The sequence below is a fragment of the Chinchilla lanigera genome, unplaced genomic scaffold, assembly GCF_000276665.1.
Source record: "Chinchilla lanigera isolate Chin_1 unplaced genomic scaffold, ChiLan1.0 scaffold00056, whole genome shotgun sequence".
Taxonomy (NCBI): Eukaryota; Metazoa; Chordata; class Mammalia; order Rodentia; family Chinchillidae; genus Chinchilla; species Chinchilla lanigera.
This window is the reverse complement of record NW_004955457.1, coordinates 343,882-355,667: the sequence shown is the minus strand read 5'-3', so window position 1 is coordinate 355,667 and position 11,786 is coordinate 343,882. Positions and strand designations below refer to the sequence as shown.

General features: G+C 36.7%; 1 long non-coding RNA gene across 1 annotated transcript; it reads right to left on the bottom strand.

Moving 5' to 3' along the window:
• Window positions 1-1,790: 1,790 nt before the first annotated feature.
• On the bottom strand, window positions 1,791-3,761 carry LOC106149914. Its single transcript, XR_001236379.1, has 3 exons — window positions 3,590-3,761; window positions 1,917-1,980; window positions 1,791-1,816 (listed from the first exon to the last, which is right to left on the bottom strand). It is a non-coding gene; the product is annotated as an uncharacterized LOC106149914 (long non-coding RNA).
• Between the last annotated feature and the right edge of the window lie 8,025 nt (window positions 3,762-11,786).

Genomic DNA, 11,786 nt, shown 5'->3' with positions numbered 1-11,786 from the left:
GGTCATATGCAAAGAAACTGAATGTCGAGGAGACACCTGCACTCCTGTGTTCAAAGAGCATTACTCACAACAGCCAAGATAAGAAATCAGTCTAAGTGTCCATTGATAGCTAAATGGATGAAGACCATATGATACTTCTGTATCTATATAGATATATAATGGAATACTATTCCTACTGAAAAAATAAAAGAAGGAAATCCTGTCATTTCTGGAAGGCATTATACTAAATGAAATAAGCCAGCCATAGAACACCAAATAGCTCATAATCTTTAAAAAGGTGAACTCACAGAAGTAAAGAGTAGAATGTTGTTTACCAGAGGCTGGTAGCAAAGGTGGTACAAGATTAGGTAGAGGAGTTGGTCAGAAGGAACAAAGTTTCAAACAGGATGAGTAAGTTCTGAGCCCTATTGCACAACAGAGTGGGTAGAGCTAATAATAATGTACTATATATTTTTAAATAATTAAAATTAAATTCAAGTGTCTCATCACAAAAATAATAAAGTGACAGATAAGTTAATCAGCTTGATTTAGTCATCCCACAATGTTTACATATATCAAAATATCACATTCTACCCATAAATGTATACAATCATGATATGTTTAGAATAATATTAATAACATACTCAGTTTGAACTGCCCTTTAAAGTAAGTTAGTTTTAATAGAAAGGAAGGAACCAAATATTTCCTTTAGAATGGGAGAGAGATTTGATCTTGTTTATAGATTGAGGAAGATGCATTTAAAAGTGGTTAAAGATAAAGAATAAGAGTGATCAGGAGGCAGGGGATAGGGTTGGCTTTAAACAGGTTGATTTCTTATCCTGCTACATCTTTTTGGCCTAAATTACACATTCTCTTTCCAACATAAAGAAGTCATATATCTTAAGAGGTTAATTTGAGCTAAATGGATTTAGCATGGATGTCACCATGTGGATGTATCACAGCTGATTCCTGTATTGAACTGTTGGTTCCAGACTCCTTACTTGTCGAATACTTGCAGCCTGCTTCTGTTCAAGAGCATATATAAGTGTGATGAATGTATTGACTCCTCTTCTGCCAGACCTTTCCCTTCTCAAAGTTGCTGTTTGTCCCAGACACATTGCTGTGGTGAAGCCTGACCCCTGTGACTTAAAACACTCTTGTACATTAATTGTGGTTAGTAGCTTATGACAAATGTGAAAAAATGCTAGTGCTTACTGCCAAGATATGGGATACTTTCTTATGAGAAAAGCAGTCCAAGAAGGGGAACTGTCTTCCCCACACACCCCACAAACTTCTTTCTGTGAAGATTAAGGTATCTCTGAGGCCAGGGAAGACTGGATCACCTGTAGGTATTGAGGATCTGGGTGTGGTGATGGTGATGGGAGTGTAAACAGTCCCGGCTTTGCCCGGTAGAGATAGAATGTCATTTTCCCCATTCAGGAAAATAGAAAAGTGCAGAAGCAGTGTGGTGTGAAAGAAAAGGATAGAATTGTAAAAACTGTCTTGAAAAGAAGAGTCTCTGTGGGATGGGATTCTGAGGGACATTAAAGACAATTTTACTGATAGTATTTGTATTCCCTTTTGCTTGCTTGAGCATACTACTTTGATCATTATGTCAGCCCAAACCTTGGGCACATGGAGCCTTGTGGTTATTTGGAATCATCTGGTAAAATTAAAAGACATAAATTTGTTTTGTTGTAAGAGTTATTCTACTTCTTCTCCCTCTTCCTCCTCTTCTCCTTCCTCCCCCTCCCTCTCCTTCTCGCCCTCCCTTCTCTTCTTCCTCCTCCTTCTCCTCCCTCTTCCCTCTTCTTCTTCTTCTTCTTCCTCTATTATTCTGTGGGTAAATAAACTTCAAATTATTATGCAGTCTCAACAGGGGCAATCATGGAAGCTCAAAAATTTTAAAACAAATAGACCAATCCAGAGAAATTTACCAAATTCTGGTGCTCCCATCCAAGCATAATGATCAGCAATCCATATTAAACTCACTAAAGTGTCCTGGAAAACATGGGATCAGTGGAAGACAGCATCAATCCAGGATGCAATTGAATTTTCCAGTGTGGTACCATGGAGTCCCTCTGGACTGTTGCTAAACCCCAGCCAACAAATGGAGGATAAGCAACATGTTACAACTCTAGGGGCCTAGGAAGAGGGAGAAAGCATAAATCTGCAGAAAAACAGTAGCTCAGGGGCAAGGTGATCTTAGCAGAAGCAGAAGGAAGGAAAGCCATTAAATCTGTTCATAAGGACTGGGCAAACATGCTGGTGAGTAGAGGAAGAGCTTGCCCTCCATCCTTTCTACTGTAATAATTTAGGTGATGAAGCTACTAAAATATCCCAGACCTAGTTCAGGGCAGCCTAGCCAATCAGTGGGGCCATGTAGACACCAAAATACAAGCATTTTTCTCCTCCTCTCTGTACCTTCCTATCTATGTGAGGTATCCTCACCACTGTGTGTTTTGCAGAACTGCTCTCCAGTGTGGCAATATCCCATGTTCTGGGTCTTTCCGAATCGTCTCTTCTTTTCCCCAGTCAAAACATTCTCTTTTTATTCCCCAGTGTATCCCCTCTTGCCAGAGACCAGACTAGGAAAAGAAAAAAATTGTCTAAAGACAGATATCTCTGTGGATTAGTCCATCCAGATAACCCTGACATCTTAGCAAATGCTTTTAGTACTAAAGAGGGAATATGGTGGGAAAGTTTTAGACACTGGCAGGGTGAATAGAATAGCTGTTTATCTAAGTATTTATTATGTGAATGTACTTCTCAAAAGGAGCCATGTAAATTGTTGCCTATTTGATTGTATGAACATCTGGTCCTGTCCCTCCCTTCCTCTCTCTCTCTCTGTTTTTTCCTCTTCTTCCTCCCCTTCTCTCCCTCCCGCTCTCTGTCTCTTTGCTACTATATCCCTAACTCTCTTTCTTTTTTTGTGTAACATACACTCTTTCTCAGCCATACAGAAATACAGAATTACTGCACATTATTTAGTATTCATTTATAGATTTCAAATTTTTGGAAATGTGTAGATTTGCTTTATCCAAATGTTTTAACTATTTCATGTGTACTTAAAAAGAATGGATATACTCCATTGTTGAATGCAATGCTTATTGGATCAAGCATGTAACTGTGTTTTCAAATCTTCTATATCACATTGGCTTTTTGCTCTTTGATACATGTTACCAACAAAGGTATCATAAAATTTCCCACCACAATGGATTTTTAATTTTCTCTTTACAATAGTGTCAATATTTTCTTTATGTATCTTGAGGTTATACTAAGTGCATATTAGTTTATAAATGCCATTTCTTTCATATGAATCAAAATATCTTTATGTAGTTATCTTATTTACTCATATTAATATTTTGTCTGATGATAATATACACAAATGTAGCAATATAACCACGTTTTATAGTATTTGTCTAATATATTTATTGTTTATATTGCTACATAACAAAATTACCACCTACAGTAGAGAGAACAATTTACATTCATTATCATCTCAGGTACTGCAGGTCAGGGATTCTGGAGAGATTTAGCCAGGCAGTTCTCCGGTGGGGACACAGCCTGTTTGAAGAAGGACGGTGTGCTTCCAATATGACTCACTTACATGGCTGGCAAGTTGATGTTAATTACTGACAAAACGTTTCAGTTCTTCTCCATAAGGGTCTCTCCCCAGGCTGCTTGAGTATTCTCACAATGCATTGCTTGTTGAATTCTCCCAGAGGGAAGCCAAGATAGAGAATCAAATGAAGGATCTTTGTTATCATGTGACAGGGCACCATTCCACCTCTGTCTATGAGAATAGTTCAGGTTTAAAAAGAGGGAAATTAGAGAGGGAAATTAGACTCTATCTTGAGAAATGGAGAACATTGATTTTTGCTTTTTTTCTGTTTTAATTCATCCTTTATAATCAAAGATACTCTTTATTGGGGGCTTTTATGTAAGAAGAGGGAATTTTTGTTTTCTTTTTAAGAATTTCCTTCTTTTCTTGTCAATTTAGTTATATGTTTAATAGGGTTCTTAAAACTATGTTAATTAGGAAAGTTTCAAAGTACTCTGAAAATAAGAGTAACTTTGAATCCATAACCCACAGCAGACTGATAAAGAATTACACCCAGAATCTAACCTTGCTTGCCTGCTAAAACAAAAATATTGACATTTATCATGGTATTCAAAGACTCAAGGACTACTAACCCAATATTTAAGGGTCCAGTATACAATTCAAAATTACACAGCTTAGGAAAAACGTAAAATCTCACTTTACCAGTGAGATTTTTTTGTCATGGAAAAAGACAATCAACAGACACCAATTCTAGGATGATATCAAGATATGAAAAGAACTTAAGCAGCTATTAGGAAATGGTCCAGTAAGGAAGGGAAAATACTCTTGACACAAATGGAAAGTTTGAAAGTGTGGACAAACAAATAGAGACGCAAGGAAGAATTAACTGGAAACTGAAAAACTGAACAATAATTTAAAACTGAAATTTATAAGATGGGCTCAATATGGTTTAATTACATTAATCATTAGGCGTTTTTGGCTGGTCCGAGTGCAGTGGTGTTTACAACTAATTGATCCCAACCATTAGGCTTTTTAAAAATGATGTATTTTTCAAATTTACTTATAAATTTACTTATAAATTTACTTATTTACTTATAAATGATTTACTTATAAATGATTGATAATCATCATCTCTGAAGTACAATAGCCCTTAATAACATGTTTTCTGAATGAACAACTTAATGTATGAACATAGCTCCAGCATATTTGGAGCTATGTTAAACTTAAACTCTTCCCAATTCCCTGAGCTATATCACGGAGATTTTTTAAAAAAATATAATAACCGCTTCTAAGGGTTCATTTGAGAATTAAATGAAATAATGCACATAAAAGGTGGGGGGAGGGAAAGCCTAGCACATGAAAACATTAATTCCCTATGAGTTGATACTACTGTTACAAATGTTGGCACTATGCAGTGTTTATTATATTGCACTGAAATTGGCTTTTGATATATGTTTCCTCAACTAGACTGTTGTCCTTGTATCTCTAACACCTAGAATAATACTAGACAAATGGTAAATATTCACTGGCAGTTGACTGAACTGAATTGGTGATTGGAACAAAGAAATAAGTCCCGTAATATTTTAATGTTTAAGTATTTGGTACACAGTACCAGGCAGATCCAACCACAAAGCAGTGGGGATGGAATGGGGCTGAAAAATCACGAAATGCTCCAATTGTGGTTTCCATAGTCTCATTTTGTTTCTTGTTTTGATGTCTTGTTTTGATTTAATTTTGGCAAGGAAAATCCTGCATGCAAATCAAATCCTACACAAAAGATTAAACAAATAAAATAATTTTTTAAAAATCCTACACACACTTCCCTGGCTGAAGACACCTGCTGGGTTCTCCCATCACACATTAGCATGGGCAACTTAAATGACTTTGGGGGCTCAGCTTGAAAAGCCCCAAACAAGACTCTCTTTGTGGACATTTCCACCTGTCAGGTTCCATAAACTAAATCTTATTATGTGAGAGTGGTTAGATTCATCCAGTACCTTTGTGACCTAAAGCAAATGTATTCTTGGAAAAGAAAAAGAGCATTAAACCCATCATTCAACTGTGCAATAATTACTATGTAAAAAAATAAAATCTGTCAGTTTCAGTGGGAAACAAAAGACAAGAAATGATTGATAAGTTGGAATACACATGAGTTAGGGTACATCCTGCTGGAGGTATCAGAAGACTACCCTAGACATGGCTGAAGAATTGGCAGTTTGTTGTTTCATAGAAAAAGGCCAAGCTTGGGGCAATGCCAGGGTGAGTCACCAATGAGCTGACCTTGTCAGGGACCCAGGTCCTTTCTCTCTTTCTTGCTCTGCCATCCTCAGCAGGGAGGAAAGCTCTCATGTTGTTGTTGCAAGATGAGTCAGTCATTTCTCATGCAAAAGTAATCTCTTTAAGTGAAGAAATGTGTTGATTCCCATGTGGCCATTCTCAAAGAGGGTATCTTGGAAGAGGTGGAGAAGTTCTATGACTTCCACCATTTGTAACAAAAATAGAGAGCCAGAGTCTAACTAAGCTCCCAGCTATTCATTAATTAAATAGAGAAACACAAATACTTAGGGCACCATGACTCATACTTTTTAAGGTCTCACCTTTATAAAGAAAGTCTGTCTGAATCTCAGCAGCAGAGAGATGACATGCTCAAATTAGGATAAACTGAGAAGAGTTTACTAAAGCAAGTGCTTGAAAAGATATGTGTAGAGGGTTGGGAAATGAAGGGGTCAGGAAACCCAGAGTTTCCACAATTTTCCCCATACCTGAACAGAGGAGGGAGGAGCAGAGGAGACTTAACTAAACCTGGAAGAAGAAAGTCATGTAACAGACTTTTACTGGGATAGAATAGATTTTTTCTGAAAGAACCATATTGAAAATATTTGTTTTCTGAGCTTTGTGTCTGTTTGTCTCCACTGTTCAGCTCTGCCACTGTAGCAAAAAGCAGTCAGAGACAAGTAAAGGAGTGGTTGTGGCTGTCTTTCAATAAAATTTTATTTACAGACACTGAAACTTAAATTTCATGCAATTTTCATGTACTGTGAACTAGTCTTTATGTATTTGCAAAATATATTTTCAATGTTTTAAAATATATGCAGCTGGTAGCTATACAAAAAAGTAGTGGGTTCCATTTGACTTACAGACCATGGCGTGTAGAACCTTGGTATCAAGGTGTGCTGCAATCTTTAGCTGAGGGAAGCAGCTGAACTTAGTGACCAAATAAGGAGGAAGCCACAAGAATAAATACCTGATCTCACTCTCTTCTCCGCATTTTGAAGTCCTGCTAAGGCTCTCCCTTAAAAACTCCAACCAGAAACCAAAAGTAAAAAATTCATTAATATAGTCCCTATAAATTATCTCCTGTGACAGACAGCCAGGTAGAGAAGGTTATAGAACAACCGGAGGGACAAACTTCCTTACATTATCAGTTTATTATCCTCTGTCTCATTCCTTTAGAAGTTCACATAAACTCACAGATGTAAACTCAGAGAACAAAAGGCTATTTATTGTAGTTTCCTTCGGGGCAGCAACAAAGCAGAGACAGGAATAAAGCTATATCCTGTTCTAAATCCAGGCAGAACCCAAAAGAATAGAGAAGGCGGTTTCAGCTCTATAGAGAGATGGAAAACAAGTCAGACCTTTGACACACTGAACAAATTTTAAAAAGAAAGACAATGGCTGAATGGGGCCTGCCTGATGACACTGGTGTTGAGTGGAAGGGAAAACCTACATTTGGCTTAAAGAATAAATCTTCCTAACAACCCATTTTAACCCAGGGACCATTTGCCTTTCCTTTAAAACTCTAGAGAATGTGGTCTTATTTCAGAGCAGATTTGACCCTGACTGAGCACCTACCTTACTTCATTATATGTGTTAAGAGTCTTTAAGTTGCAAGTGACAGAACCCAACTAAAATCAGTTTAAGTCTTAAAAGAGAACTCATACAAAGAATTCCAAATTGCACTATAAAGAAGAGTTGACTAATTAAGCCACTAAAATGGCAAAGATGGCTCTCAAATTTCTGGGAACTGGGAATATATATGGCATCAAATTCTCTGTATCTCACCTGTGATTCTGTTTGTTGGCTTCATTTTCATTTATTTTTTTTTATTTTTTTATTTTTTTCCGGTACCGGGAACCGAACTCACGACCTCGCCCTTGCCAGGCAGGCGCTTTGCCGCTGAGCTAAATCCCCAACCCCTGTTGGCTTCATTTTCAAGATACGAAATCTGGATCCCCAGTTTCACCTCATACCTCTCAAGGAAATGAATCATTGGTCTAATTTGGATCACATGACCATTCCTGGGCCAATCAGTTGTGGTTGGTTGACAGCCAAAGGTTTGGTAGAACATTCCTTCTCCTATAGCAAAAGGGAAGAAAACAGGGAAATTTGTCTCACAGGTATCTGTTCTTCATTTTTCTGAATAGAAGAGCATTGAGTGTGGGACTTTTCTCACTTTCTCATCACAGGAGCTATATAATGTCCTTTATATGGCACTAATCAGAACTTCCTTTGGAATGAAAGAATGGATTTTGCTATCGACATTTTTCTTAGCTCACTTGAAACTTCCATCCTCTGGATAACATTTCAGAATGTCATCTAAGCTAAGATGATTTCATAACTCTTCTATTTTTAAAATTTTCAAATCTTGTTTAGTAATGTAGTTAACTATAATCAGTGAAGCACAGTAAAATAAAGCAAATTCTGGCACCAACTTCTAGATGGAATCAAGGTACACAAGGAGCATTATGTCAAATTACCCTCTATTTTGCTATTTATGATTTGACTGTCAGATGGATTTGTCAGATTAGTATGCATTTTGCTATTTATGTTTTAATTTTTAGATGCATAGCATATGTTTGATTGAGTTCTTCTTTCCAAATCATTGAACTTACATTATAAATACAAGTAAATCTAAGGCAATACTGAACACTCTCAGCAAAATCTTAATTTCAAAATATCTCCTCGTCACAGACTCCATTGTCTGCGTCCCTTTGTTTTTTTCACGGACCAAAATTCTATAACCTCATCATGACCTTCATTACCTCAGTTCTGATTCTACCCCTCACACTATTGGCCTCCTTTTCTCTTCAATTGTTTCCTACTAAATGGAAACGAGAGTCGGTCTTTTCTATGGCTGCCTTACACTCAAGAATCTCTTATACCCCTTGATTTCCCATCCATAACAATTTGTCCGGAACAACAATATTTAATTCAAAGCAGCCAAGTATTGTTGAAGAAAACCATAAAGCTGCCATACATGAGTACTTGCCAAGTAGCTTTTTATTTTATTTTAGTGCAGCCTGTCTTTTTTCCTACCAACACTTTTCATATTGGGTTTTAAATCTTGCCACTCCCCACCCCAAATAATCTGACTGAGTATATTTAAATCACCTAGTGTTAATTTCCTCATCTTTTTTTAACTTCAAAAGTAGACTTTCTCAAAAAAGAACATGCCTTTTACTACCACCAAACACTACTTCACTATTTGCAATTCCATTCTTTTCTCCTATTCCAAGACCTTGTATGTAAATCAGCTTAGGCTGCTCTAACAATTGCCTCAAACTGAGTACTTAAAAATAAGACTTCTTTTCTCACCATTCTGCTGTCTGGAAGCCAAGATCTAGGTACTCACACATCAGATGCCTCTCATGATTCTCCTCTTGGTGGGCAAGTGTTGCCCTCCTTCTGTGCCATTTCTTCTGTATCTCTGCATGTCCCAGACAGCTCTCTGCATATCTTCATCTCCTCTTCTTATGAGGAAGCCAATAGATTGAATTTGGGCCCACTCTAAAGTTTCATGGTAATTTAAGTGCCTCTATCAAGGCCCTATTTCCAAATACGATCATTTTCTGAGGCACTATGTATTAGGACTTCAACATCATGTGCTTTGGAGGACATAACTCAGTCCACAGCATCTTTCAATTTCATTCATAATAATTTTCCCCCTAAAAAATGGCCATGTGCAAAGATATACTCCACATTCACATATAGACAACCCTCAGGCTTTTTCATCTTGTTTCTGAGTTCACTAATGGATTTTTTCTTACAATGAAATCGTCTCTTGTTCCTCTCCTTTGCTTACAAGTTTCTCCATACACTATGCCCTCCCCTTTCAAGTAGTTTAAGGCTAACCCTCACTGGAGGTGCAGTTCCGTGGATGAGTGCTTGCCTTACAAGGTGAGGCCCTGTGTTGAGCTCTAGCACCAAAGGACAAAAACAGTAACTCTTGTCTCAATTACCTGTGAAATTTTACCTTATAAGCCATCCTTTTCCAACTTCCAATGATTTTCTCCTCCATATTCTTATAAGATTTACTTCTACTGGTATTTTGTTTAACTTTTATGTCATATATACATATATATGAAATATGTTAGGTCAGCCTAAGTAAATCTGAAACCCTTTATCGTGTTCGTAATATTGCATTTAATGGCAAAAAGAAAAAAGTTGTTACTGGTAACCACAAATCCTTTTGAAGGGATCAGGACCTATAAAAAGAAATCTCAGGACTTCTAGACTATTATTTGCTTAATAGACATGTTGAGAATATTGTGGGTTGTTTTGTTTTGTTTTGTTTTGCAATGGGATGTCTATATATAATTCAGGCTGACCTTAAACTCATTATGTAGCCCAGGCTGGCCTCAAACTTGGGGCAATCTTCCTGCCTCACCTGCCTCAACCTCCCAAGTGCTGGAATTACAGGGGTTTTGGACATGAACAAGAGAGACAAAAGTGAGTTTTAGTCATTTTTCAAAAATATTTATTCAATGCCTATAATGTAAAGTCAACAATTAAGACTGGAAAGGCCAAAATTGTTCTTCATTATAAAGCAAGAGGAATTTCGAGTGCTTAAAGACAATTTGGGACAGATGGGCTGAGCAAGGTAAAAAGGACCCAATATAGGGTGGGAAATTTTGGGGTTCTGCCCAGGAATGCAGTGTTGATGATACAATGCTCAGTGGTGGCCAGAAGCACTGAATACTGCTTACATTCTTAAGAAGTGAATGCCTCTACCTCTGCAAAATAGTTAAGACTGCTGACTTTGCAAGTCCTGCGCATGTGTAAGTCAAGGAAAGGGGCTAAATCTCCTGTGTGCATTGAGGCATTGTAGGAGGGGACAACCTAATCAGCAGGTGGAGTGGCTTCCTAAAGACATCATGAACAAGAGAACAGTAGAATCAGAGGTAAGTATGAAACTGTGACAAACAAGAATTCCCAAAAATTCTCAAAAAGGAATTAGACATTTTCAGTATTGTACTATAGAACATTTTTCATGCCAGAAATGTAAAAGGATGAATACAATCAATATTCATGTGCATATCAACCAGCCAAAGAAACACATTATCAATATATTCAAATCTTTCTGTGTGTCTTCAATAGAGTCTCCCCCTCACTCCAGTGTAAGATTAATGCTCATGTTCAATTTGATGTTTGTTATTTTCAAAAGCCTGGGCTTTTCACAAATAACAGCATGAAGTTCTATTCATGTTGACATGCTGACATGGGAAATGTAAACTTACTCTTTATTCATCTCAGTGATGATCAGACAGTATGTAATAGATAAAACCCACTATACTGTATTATATTCACATGTGTAATTCCACATCAACACATTATCCAAACATACACATTTACATAAAACATTTAAACACAGTAATACTGTAGTTATAAAGTATAATCTACTTGTATATTTCCAATATTTGTTTCCTTATCTATTCCAGGTTTATTCAACTCTATTTCATTTTAATACATAGACACAAATCAAGCACATTCATAAAAACAGTCTTGCTGAGGCTTAAAACAATTAAATATGTAACATACTCTCTGATTTTTCTGAAAGCCACTAAACTAATTTTCTTTTTGGCACTGGACACCCATTACAGCACTTAAAATTAAAAGTTCAAATTGCTTTGGGTTTTCTGCTCAGTTGCAATTAATTTTGAAACTCCTACTCATAGAGCATGTTTTTCTCAAATCTCTCAGATCTCAACTAAGTGTATAGCAATATTATCCATCGTTTGAGGTCATCTCAGAGACCTTTTTGTGAATACTGAATACTTTTATTAGCAGACATTACATTTAGAATACTGGGATAAAGAACAAGAAACACAAAATTCATATATTTTCAGGTTTGTCCAGGGTATTTTGGGGGAAATACTTAATTCATTTTCTTTTAAATGATAATACAAGCAACCAATGAAATATCTTTAATCAATGAAGCAAAAAATAAGCTTTTTTCTTATCT